Source organism: Lissotriton vulgaris, chromosome 9, assembly GCF_964263255.1.
Source record: "Lissotriton vulgaris chromosome 9, aLisVul1.2, whole genome shotgun sequence".
NCBI lineage: Eukaryota > Metazoa > Chordata > Amphibia > Caudata > Salamandridae > Lissotriton > Lissotriton vulgaris.
In genome coordinates, this window is record NC_141697.1 from 690,994,846 (window position 1) to 691,007,004 (window position 12,159).

The 12,159-nt window shown below is 44.0% G+C and overlaps 1 protein-coding gene across 1 annotated transcript in view; it reads left to right on the forward strand.

The window, feature by feature from the left end:
• LOC147692113 (homeobox protein six1b-like) overlaps positions 1–12,159 on the forward strand; it is a 226,153-nt gene that overhangs the window by 165,705 nt on the left and 48,289 nt on the right. The window lies entirely within an intron of this gene.

Here is a 12,159-nt window from a genome sequence, read left to right on the forward strand (position 1 = left end):
GATCCAACACCGTTTTTTAGCTCACTGCACCATCCCAGTTTCAGAACCTGGCTGTATGCAAATTAGTCTGTTCCTGTCCCAGTGCATGATGGGAACAGGGCAAACCAAACTACAAAAGCCAATTCTTACACTGGGAAGGAAACAAGCTCCCGGGGACCGGTTTCTGGCATTACAGCCGTCTTCGGCCCGGTTTGCTTGAATCCTGATGGTGCAATGAGCAAGGGACTCATGTCTGAGTATACCCTTCCACGCTTAGGGTGGACAAAAATATTTACAACAAGGGGTGGTGAGGGACAGAGTCTCTGAATTAAGCAGAAAGCTCTCACCCAGTCAAGAGATCAGGGCTAGATCCAACACCGTTTTTTAGCTCACTGCACCATCCCAGTTTCAGAACCTGGCTGTATGCAAATTAGTCTGTTCCTGTCCCAGTGCATGGTGGGAACAGGGCAAACCAAACTACAAAAGCCAATTCTTACACTGGGAAGGAAACAAGCTCCCGGGGACCGGTTTCTGGCATTACAGCCGTCTTCGGCCCGGTTTGCTTGAATCCTGATGGTGCAATGAGCAAGGGACTCATGTCTGAGTATACCCTTCCACGCTTAGGGTGGACAAAAATATTTACAACAAGGGGTGGTGAGGGACAGAGTCTCTGAATTAAGCAGAAAGCTCTCACCCAGTCAAGAGATCAGGGCTAGATCCAACACCGTTTTTTAGCTCACTGCACCATCCCAGCTTCAGAACCTGGCTGTATGCAAATTAGTCTGTTCCTGTCCCAGTGCATGATGGGAACAGGGCAAACCAAACTACAAAAGCCAATTCTTACACTGGGAAGGAAACAAGCTCCCGGGGACCGGTTTCTGGCATTACAGCCGTCTTCGGCCCGGTTTGCTTGAATCCTGATGGTGCAATGAGCAAGGGACTCATGTCTGAGTATACCCTTCCACGCTTAGGGTGGACAAAAATATTTACAACAAGGGGTGGTGAGGGACAGAGTCTCTGAATTAAGCAGAAAGCTCTCACCCAGTCAAGAGATCAGGGCTAGATCCAACACCGTTTTTTAGCTCACTGCACCATCCCAGTTTCAGAACCTGGCTGTATGCAAATTAGTCTGTTCCTGTCCCAGTGCATGATGGGAACAGGGCAAACCAAACTACAAAAGCCAATTCTTATACTGGGAAGGAAACAAGCTACCGGGGACCGGTTTCTGGCATTTCAGCCGTCTTCGGCCCGGCTTGCTTGAATCCTGATGGTGCAATGAGCTAGGGACTCACATCTGAGTATACCCTTCCACGCTAATGGTAGTGGGGCTGGACATGGGAGGGCAGAACTGGTTCTACTAAGCAAGAGAGACTTTCTTTGAAGTCTGCATACTTCAAAGGCTAAAAGTAGTATAAGTTGTGGGGCTCTGACCCGAGAACATTAGAAAACGTCTGGATCAAGAGGGCGCTCTGCCAAGGAGAAGGGCTGAAGAGCTGTAAAGAGGATTACTGCACCTTTGCTGTGTGTTGCTTTTCTGGGCTGGCCTGCCGTTGCTGCTTCTGCTTAGGAGATGAAAGGGACTGGACTTTGCTGTATCCTGCTTGTGAAGTTCCTCCAAGGGCTGGTGTAAGCTTGTCACCTGTTAAGAAGTCTCAGTGACACAAAATACTTAAACTACAGCACTTGGGCTCCATTGCTGGTTGTCCTGAACTTGCCAAGTGGTGACTATCCCAACTCTGGGCCACTGGAGGTGTTTGCTGAGCTGTAACTGCAAGAAAAGCATTCCCAACACTGTCACTGATGATGCTGTCTGCACCGACGCCAAGGTCACCGCTTGCTGTAAGTGCAACTCCGACCTTGACAACGCAGCAGCCCTGGCCTCACTGACAATGTCGTATCTCACTGTACTTGATGCCACTGCTTGCACCGTGACTGTGGGTACCGTCTTGTTGCATTGACTTCGACAGCATCACAATGTTGGTCTCACCGATGACGACACCTAAGTGCCCTCGTTGATGACCCTGTCTGCACTGAGGCTGTGGTCACCGCCTCGCTGCACCGCCCTTGATGACACCACAGCCTTGGGATGCCGACGACAGCGTCATTGACTCCGATGCCAGCACTCTGCACCGATGCCATGCCGATACCTTCTCCAAAGCCACGGACACCACATCGTGAAGTGCACAATGCACCACCTGTGATGACACCGTAGCTCCGGCACTGCCGTCAGCGCTCCAGGCTTTGATCTCATGGAGTTCGAACTGCAATGCGCGTGACTCTGAGGACTCTCCGATTTCTGCACGACCTGTAGCACCGTCGACTGCAACACCTCACTGGCGCACCTCACCATAAGGTCCTCGAAGCCTCTTCAATTTCCAAGGTACAATTTGAAGGTCTTTCCCAATGCCGTAGCCGGCCATTGACTCCATCGAAGTCAGGCTGAACTGTTGGATTTGCTGGTCACGTGATAGCCCTGGTTGGCGCTATCATCTTCAAGGAACAGTATTTTTGTTTTATTCTTAAGAAATTCATATCTTTGGTTGTGTATGTAGAATTTTTGTTGTTTTGTTCTTGTTTTGATTAGATAAATATTGGCTACTTATCTAAACTGGTGTGGTGCCCATTTTGTAGTGTTTTCACTGTGTTACTGAGTGTGTGTTTTGTACAAATACTTTACACATTGTCTCTGAGATAAGCCTGACTGCTCATGCCAAGCTACCAAGTGAGCAGGGGTTATCTTAGCTGTGTAATCCCCTTACCCTGACTAGAAGGAAGGGTCCCTACTTTGACAGGGTGTATACCACTGCCAACTACAGACCCCCATTTCTAACAGCTCAGCAAGGCACCTTGCTGAGCTGCCCTACGCCAAATGAATGGCTGGAATGCACCATATTTAAGCAATATTGTGCATTCCAGTCCTTTCTGACTGCGCTGGTGCCATTTCAGCAGCCTAGAGTCAACATAGGCACCCTTGCTTGGCTGACGCTGACGCACTGGAATGGAGATGCAGATGCGGTCTTTCGGAGGCTGGTCAGAACAAACTCAGCACCCCTCCGCTTCGGGAATGCAGTCAGTGGTGCTGCCTCTTTGACATGGGAGGCCCTGGCAGTTGAACTCGCACTTTTAGTTGGCCTAACGGCTAGGGTGCTCGACCTCAGACCTGGAGGAACTGGGTTTGAGTCTCGGTAATAACGCCAAACATCCTGTGATCTGGGCAAATCACTTAATCTCCCCGTGCCTAACAAAAATCAATGTGTGTCCTCATGTAACGTAACAGGTGCTATGTAAAGAGCTATGATACCCGATTTGGGTCAAGTTTGCGCTATATAAAACTCTGCAAAAAAAAGAAAATGGGGCCATTTCTGTGTGGGTGCAGGGCAGACAGAGTTTGCTGGCCAGAGTGCGGTGTGGCAAGCCACTGCTAGAGGACGATGGCAGCAGGCAGGGCAGTGAGGGTCGCGCTGTGGGTACAGCCAAGTGGCTGTTCACTTGATCTAAGTCAGACTCTCTTTAATATTGGAGGTCAGGACAGTCTGCCTCACACTACCGGGTGTTTCTCTTGCTGCAGGGATGACCAGGGCTGCTCTGTCTGGACCCAAGACAGGCAAGAAGAGAGTCGCACACTCCACGTGGCAAGCTGCCACAGCAACATGTGCTCCAACGACAAGGGACACGTGGCCCGACATCACATTGCACTGCAAGCAAGAAGCGTGTAACTCAAAGTGACCAACCCTGCCAAACATGCCTGAACTAAAGCAGGATCAAGCACCATGATGGTGCAGCCTCGAGGAGAAAGCACAAAGCCCTCAAGTGAAGAGCAGAGGAGCATCGCGAAACCCCTGAGGAGGGGAAGGGGCCGGCAAGAGGCCCTCAAGGAGAAGAAGAACGTCCTGCCAACAAGACAGAAGGCAGGTCAGCAGCAAAGTAAAGATCATCCCAAGAATCAGACAGGACGAGAGACATCCATGTGGCGCAAACATGAGACATGTGGCAGGACGAATGAAAAAACAATTGTTGATGGACAGAATGCACAATAATGTCATACATTCACCCCTGGGGGTGAGTGCTTGCAATGTGCAACACTCCGTCCATCATCCTCTTTAGTTTTACATGTGGCAGGACGCCACATCCGAGTGAGGAACCTGGTCGGAAGAAGGAGAAGAGCGTGGCAGGATGCGACTCCGCGAAGAAGGAAAGGAGAGTGGCACAACACCACAGGCGAGCAAGAAGGAAAGGAGAAGAGCAACAGGCAGAGGACTTGTGCCAGCAATGAAAAAGGTGTTCATCAACACAAGCCAGCCACTGGGGTGTAGAGACGTCCCTGGAGCCAGCTCTGCAGGAGGACCAACCGTAAGCCGCTAGCAAGAGCAATCTGTGTTCAGGCCCCATGCTTCACAGTGCAACCGTCCACTCACCTGTCACTGGCTGCTTGGCAACGATGGTGCCACATCTAGCAAGTGCACCTACCAGAAGACAACCGTAAGTGGACAAGAAGTCCCTCCAGTCCTCCTCACTCCACCAGGTCACCCAAGGCAAGAGATCGCCTCCTGTTTGTCCAACTGAAGGGAAATTACTGTGTTCGTCATCGTTATCCAGGTGCCTCATCACCAAGGACGTCAAAGGAGCATTGCACCACCAGAGTGGATCCCAACACTCTAGACAACCTAAGTTCAATGAGGTGAGCCACCCAGGAACTTTCTGTGTGCCCCCGTCAACCTGAAGCCTGCCGAAGTTGAGCATACCCGACCATTGGAATATCCACCCTTGGGGTTACACAGGGCTTAGCCCTGGACCTGATGGGAGTTCTGCAGCGACCCCTCAGCACGGCCTACGAAATCCCGCACAGCCCATGCAGTCACATGGCAATCCAGGGGCAAGGACCTCAACGGAGTTCCAGTAAGCGGGGAGTCCGAATCGGAGAGATGCGTCGGCAGCAGCTCCATGACAGGCACCGGAAAGCATGGAGGTCACAGATGAAGACTGGTCACCCAAAGACTATAGGAGAAAGGCATAGAACCTGAGTCCTGATGGCGAGAACACCCAAACTGAGACACCACCCTCTGCGGCTACATGAGTGACTTGGCTGTGGTCCTGTTGGCAGTTCCTCAGGGACTTCTTTGTGTGGCCTACACGAAGCCCGCACCGTTCACATGGTCTCATGGCAGCCTGGCAGAAAGGCCCCCCAGGAAACTCCTGTGAGAGGGGAGTCCAGGCAGGAGATGCAAGTCTGAAGTTGCTCTGCTGTCACGACCTTGAAAAATCATCAAGTACGTCGCCTCCAAGGAAAGGCCTGGTCCACCAAGATTATCCTCAATAGCTGTAGGTTTGTCGTCCACTGGAACCTGAGCTTCTGCAAGATCTCCGAGGTGGACTCCACCACCGCTCCAGATGTACTGATATTTGAACTTTGTAAATAGACTCCAACACCGCAAGACCAGGCCGGTCTGAACTATATCGCCGAGGTGGACTAATGCTTCCTGACCGTGTGGTCGAGAACTCCAAAACCGCCCAGCCGATGACATGAAGAGACTCATTGGTGCTGTCTATTGTTGTTTTGTTTTCTTCATAGGTTGGACTTTTGTTTGTATCTTTTTTCATTAAAGTTTGGGAGGGATGTAGTGTCCTGCCTGACACGTTCTAGTATTTTGCCTAGTGTCAGCCCACACTGTACACCCACCCATCACAGGCGTCACCGGTCAGGTGACCCTGCTAATAAAAGAGGCCCGGTGCACGTGCCCTGGGCCAGTTTCTGTACACCACTACGATGTGTCTGTGTCATCATTAGCAGCATGTGGGCCCGGGGCCCACATCACTACAACTACCTGTCTTTTCAGTTTTCTTGTCAAACTCTTTGGATGCATCACAAATCCTTCCCAAGTTGGCATGCTGGTAATCGATTGACTACATAGCAGTAGTTTGGAGTGAGAGCTGGGAGTTCTGTTTATATTTATGCCCTGCAATTGGAGATCCTGATGTCCATTTTTCAGGCAGATTACAAGGCAGACAACTCAGAAAATTTCATGAAAAGCTAGATGTTCTGTCTATAGCTTTCAAGATCGGTTATTATTGTGAGATTGCAGTTCTTATTCACCGAGGTATACAAGAATACTTACTTTCATTCTTGTGTACAGTATCACCACAAATGCTCTCGTTGAAGGTTTTGTATTCTTTATCTGAAATTAGGTGCACTAAGTCACACAATGACAGTAGAGTCTGTGGCTCACAAACATATCCCATCTCATGGGATTTCACCCTCTCGTACAGTTTCATGTCTCTGTCCGTTGCTATTAACTTAATTCAGAGCCAATATGTGTCTGTCAGGTTCCAAGGATGTAGACCTGCTGAAAATTCATGTCGTCCCTGAATTAATACACTGGCAAGCAGAGATTAATTTGTTGCAGATGATAGGAATCTGGGGCGAGACCGGGGAAGGAAGAGAGAAATGTTGAGCTGGAACTCACTCCCAGATGGAATAGTCCCAGTCAAGACCCAGCACTGTGCTGCCACGATATCACAGAGATAGTTTGCTCTCAGTGACTGGAAAACAGAAAAGGACAGGTGAGTATATCGAACCACCTGTAGAGAAGAGGTAATCGCGAAAGTCTGACATAATATCGACAGACAGAATATCGAAATGCAAAAATATCGGAGCAAAAATATCGACAGCAAAAATATCGGAATCCTATCTTCATTAAGGTAAGTACAAAAATATCGAAAAAATAATATCGTAGTACAAAAATATCGGAATCAAAAATATAGTTTTTTTAAATATATTAATAATAATGTAAAAATAATATTAAAATGCATATAATTTTACAACTATTAAATAAAAATATTAAAACAAAATTAAAACTAATACATATACATTTAAAATAAATAAAACACTTAATAATTTAATTTAATTTTAATTTTTTTCATGTAATTTATTTGATTAAATGTAATATTTTTTTGTTTTTACCCTGTACGCCTGTACCCCAAAAACCCAAAATTGACCCTGAACCCTAAAAATATCCCTGTACCCCAAAAACCCAAAACTGACCCTGAAACCTAAAAATACCCCATTACCCAAAAACTGAAAACTGACCCTTATCCCTAAAAATACCCCTTTACCCAAAAACTGAAAACTGACCCTGAACCCTAAAAATACCCCTTTACCCAAAAACTGAAAACTGACCCTAAACCCTAAAAATACCCCTTTACCCAAAAACTGAAAACTGACCCTGAACCCTAAAAATACCCCTTTACCCATGAACTGAAAACTGACCCAGAACCCTAAAAATACCCCTTTACCCAAAAACTGAAAACTGACCCAGAACCCTAAAAATACCCCTTTACCCAAAAACTGAAAACTGACCCTGAACCCTAAAAATACCCCTTTACCCACAAACTGAAAACTGACCCTGAACCCAAAAAATACCCCTTTACCCATGACCTGAAAACTGACCCTGAACCCTAAAAATACCCCTTTACCCAAAAACTGAAAACTGACCCTGAACCCTAAAAATACCCCTTTACCCAAAAACTGAAAACTGACCCTAAAAATACTCCTTTACCCAAAATTAATTAATATTATTTAATTAACAATTAATTATTAATTAACAATAACAATAAAGTAAATATATTAGCACATTTGCTGTAATTAATTAATTTTAATAATTAATATTATTTTTCCCAAAAATTACTATAATTAATGTAATTAAATAATTAATATTAATTAATTACCAACTAATTAATAATTATAAATATGTAACAAATTATATTAATTAATTAACGAATTAATAGAAATTAATTACCAATTAATTATTAATTAAAATATGTACAAACATATATCAATTAATTAATTATTATTAAATTACTTCCCACCCTATTCCCCTATAAACACATAACCCGCTACAGAACATATTTATCAATTAATCAATTAATTAAAAATAATTAAAAATTATTTCTCAATTAATTAATTAATAATTCCTACTAATTAATAATTAATTCAACATAATTAAATTACTTCCCACCCTATTCCCCTATAAACCCACAACCCGCTACAGTAGTAAAAGACAATATTTAATTAAATTACATTAAAAATAAATAATAAAACATAATAAATACAATATAATATACACTAAATTTATTTAAAAATTGATATTAGTAACATCGAAGTTATTAATTTCGATATTATTGACATCGATATTTACAACTTCGATATTACTGATATCATACCAATATCGATATTAAGACTGTCGATATTACTTACCTTCGATATTTTGTCCCATCGATATTTAAACTTCGATATTTTTGTATATCGATATTTTGTCTGTGCACCGGTAATCGCATATAAAGATACAAGCTTACTTGTTTTGGCATCAGTAGTTGCCTTGTTGAGTCTCGGGTCAACCAAGATTCCAGTGATAAGCCGCAAACATGTCAACAAAAGGCAACTAGGCAAAGGGAACTAGGAAACCAGAAAAGGAGATAACACAATAAATCTGAGGAACGGATATAAGTGCAAACCGGCACATAGCCAGAGATAGCTAATGCAACTAATGACATGTTGCTAGGTGAAGACTCAGGGCCCGATTCTGATGTCGTCCCGAAGGGCTCCGAATCAGATTTGGGTTTTGCGAATCCTATCCGTAGCCCTTGTTTCTGACACATCGCTCACAGTTCAGAACGACCAAGTACGATGCCTGGAAACAGTTAGTGCTGACCGAATCGGTTCCGAAAGGCATTCGGGCAGGACGAAACTTTCGGATCTGAGTCGTGCAGCTCTATGGACTTGGTTTCCGAACGAGTGAGTACGATGAACGATTCGGACAGCCTTTTTGGTACAGTTTGAACGGAACGAATCGGCTGCCAGAATCGGTCTTTGGGGCCTGTAGCAGGCCGCCTTTCACCCGGGCCCTCCGATTGGTTCCATGGGTCCCCTCTTCCCACTCATGCACAGTGTGGCAGGCACCATGGGGTGCCCACCACAGGGAGCACACTTTTCCCCAACTCCCCCTTTTTTCAATGGAAGCCAGTGTTCGCATTTGGAACACAGGCTCCCATTGAAGTCAATGGGAGCCCAACCGAATCGCATCCAGAAGCATCCGGATAAATCGCCCTCTCTCAGTAGGACTCCTCCAATCTGAGTCATCCAGAAAGCATTCCGGAACCGATTCGGTTGCAATGCTTTCCAAACGAGAAACCGTAATCAGGCACTCAGAGTCCAGAAGGATCTTAGATATCAGTCTACTGCTGTTGACAATGACATGATCTTAACACTGGGAGATGAGTATGTGAGATCATGTAGTTAGCGGTCTAGTGTTTCCTTCTAATATGTTTCCACTGACTTGTCTTCCACCATTTCCAGGTACCGAGCAAACTACTGTCTGCATTTGCCCTGAATCCTGGCAGTGGGTTAATTTCACTATCCCATTAGTTTATGCCTGGCTGTAGCTGCCTACACTCTCCTTATTCAACAAGTGGGGTTGTAACCTAAATCATTAAGCTCATTAGCTCAGATTTACATGCTAAATTACCTTGTGATGGTGGAGCGTTTGAGTTTTAAAACCATATATTTAAGCTGTCATGAACTGGGCTAGCAAAAACAAGGTGGCATATTCACAAAAACATGTTGGAGCGCGGAGCTGCATCAAAATCAGCAGCACCGCACTCCAGTATTTTGAAAACGCAGGGATGTACCATATTCACAAGGATATGGTGCACCCCTGTGTGTCCCCTAACACTGGTGCAAATATATATGCATAGAGCCAGCGCAGGCACCCTGCCACGCAAGGGTGTCTGTTCCCCATGGGCGATTGTTTATTTATATGCAGGAAGGTGTCCCTTCTTGCACATAAACAATCATTCATGGTGATTTTCTTTTTCTTTGTGTGCAGCAGAATGCAGCACACATGGAAAGAGGAAAATGGGAAGAAATTAAGGATTTCTTCTTGTATCACCATTCTAACAGCTGCAAATCCTTGGCGTTAGAATGGTGCTGTTTTTGGTTCTACCTCAGACATGTAAATCTGAGGCAGCGTCAGAAAGTGGAGGAGTGGAGTGCCCACAGCAACACTCATTGCCGCCCCTTTTCCATGGAGAGGACTGCGCCAGAAAAGGGCATATTTACAAGGTGGTGTTAAGCCACGTTAAGTGGCTTAGTGCCACCTTGTAAATATGGAAAATGGTGCTACGCCTCCGGAGCGGCAAAAAAAGTGATGCTTCGGTGGCGATTGGGACTTGGAAATATGCCCCAAAGTCTGCTCTGTAAAAGCATATTCTATGCACCAATGATTACTAACTTTGCTCCAAACCATTACTGGCAGAGTGTTTTTAGGTGGTACAGATGGATGAATATCAAAGTCCGTTGTTTTATTTTGAAGCAGAGCAAAAAGCTTTTCATTTGTACAATACGCAGAATAAATATCAACTTCAGCTTGGTGTTTCAACCACTTTATATTTACCAACTGGTTTATTAAAAGAGAAGGGTATATCAACTACTGTAACGTCAAAGCTTTGAGAGAACTTTAATAGATGTAAGAAGGGATTGTTATGGTGTCTGTAATGTCTAAGGCCAAGGTAGGGTTGTTAATGATATGTGAACTCTTTTGGACTAGAGATATATATTTAGTAATACACTCATATATAAAGATTATGACTCCTTTTTTCACAACATTTAGTGGTTTCAAAACTGTTTTTCACATGGTTATGAAATTATATTTTGAATATGATATATCTTGTAAATGCAGATTTCATCCAATGGAATTGCAAAACTCATTATGATTTCCTTACTGCAGCTAACGAGTCTGTAAGCTTCCAATGCATCTAGATAATGACAGTCTCAAACATCTCTGCTAAGCTTTACCATTGACTGTTTAATCAACATCCTCTCCATAAAAGGGAACCAAATCAATTTTAGCTGTACATTGAAGACAGTTATTTAAAAAACCTCTGACTTGTACAGGCAGAATGTATTTTGTAATAAAGTGCTTCTACTAAAACGCCATTTCCTTAACTATGTATCGCTTCTTTGTTCTACAGACCACAAAATCTGATTTGCAATGGGTACTGTCAGAATTTATGTTTCTTGATTGCCTTGTTTTCTTCTTACCATAACATTTGTAAAGTGCTCTGATACCCTTCCAGGACAAGTTCGATCTATATAAAAAATCTTCTAAATAAAAATAAAACCTCATAATCCAGTATTTCACTCAGTGCTTTCAGTAGGGATCTTTAAAAAAATGAAAACTTTTCACGAGACCTACACTAAAATAAACATGTAATTTAAAAATAGGTAACAGATAGCTTGATGTGGTCTTTAGTGCAATCTCTGGAGTCTTGTGATCTTTACTAACCACTCGACCTGTGGCTTTGTGAATTACGATGTCACCAGAACTACTCACTGGCAATTCTGGGCCATATTATATGGATAATCACTATGGGCCCGATTCACAGAACTAATTCAAGACAAAATCCTAAACTTACTACCATTTTGGTATTCACAGAAGGCACTTACTCATTTTGGTATTCACAGAAGGCACTTAGGGCCAGATGTATCAAGATTCCGTTTTGCGAATCCTAAAAAGCGATTTTTTGTGAATCGCTATTTAGAATTCGCAAAACGGAATGTATTTACAAAATCGCTATTTTTTAGCGATTTCTTATTATTCTTTATTTGCGAATTCGCATTATGCGAATTCGCAAATAAAGAATAATTTCCAATGCATTCCTATGGGCCAGGAGGCCCATAGGAATGATAGTGCAATAATTCTCAAATTGCGAATTCGCAATTTGCTAATCGCAATTTGAGAATTATTTCAAGGGTGCAGGGGTGTCTCAAAGACACCCTGCTGCACCCCTGAAATGTACATGTGTGTGCATGTGGCACACATACATGCCCTATGGGCATGTATGTTTGTCACATGCCACCCTCACAAATGCCAAATAGGGCATTTTTAAAAGAAATCGCAAATTACCACCAACTACAAGTTGGTGGTAATTTGCGATTTCTTAAAACAAATTCGCAATTTCTAAATGTTACATACATATCATTTAAGGAATCGCAAAAATGGCGATTCCTTAAATGGTATGGCAAAATAAGGAATCGCAATTTTTTGCGATTTCTTAACCCTTTCGATGCTGATGACGAGCTCAGCTCGTCATCACCCACGGGTGTCGTGTGCTGATGACGAGCTGAGC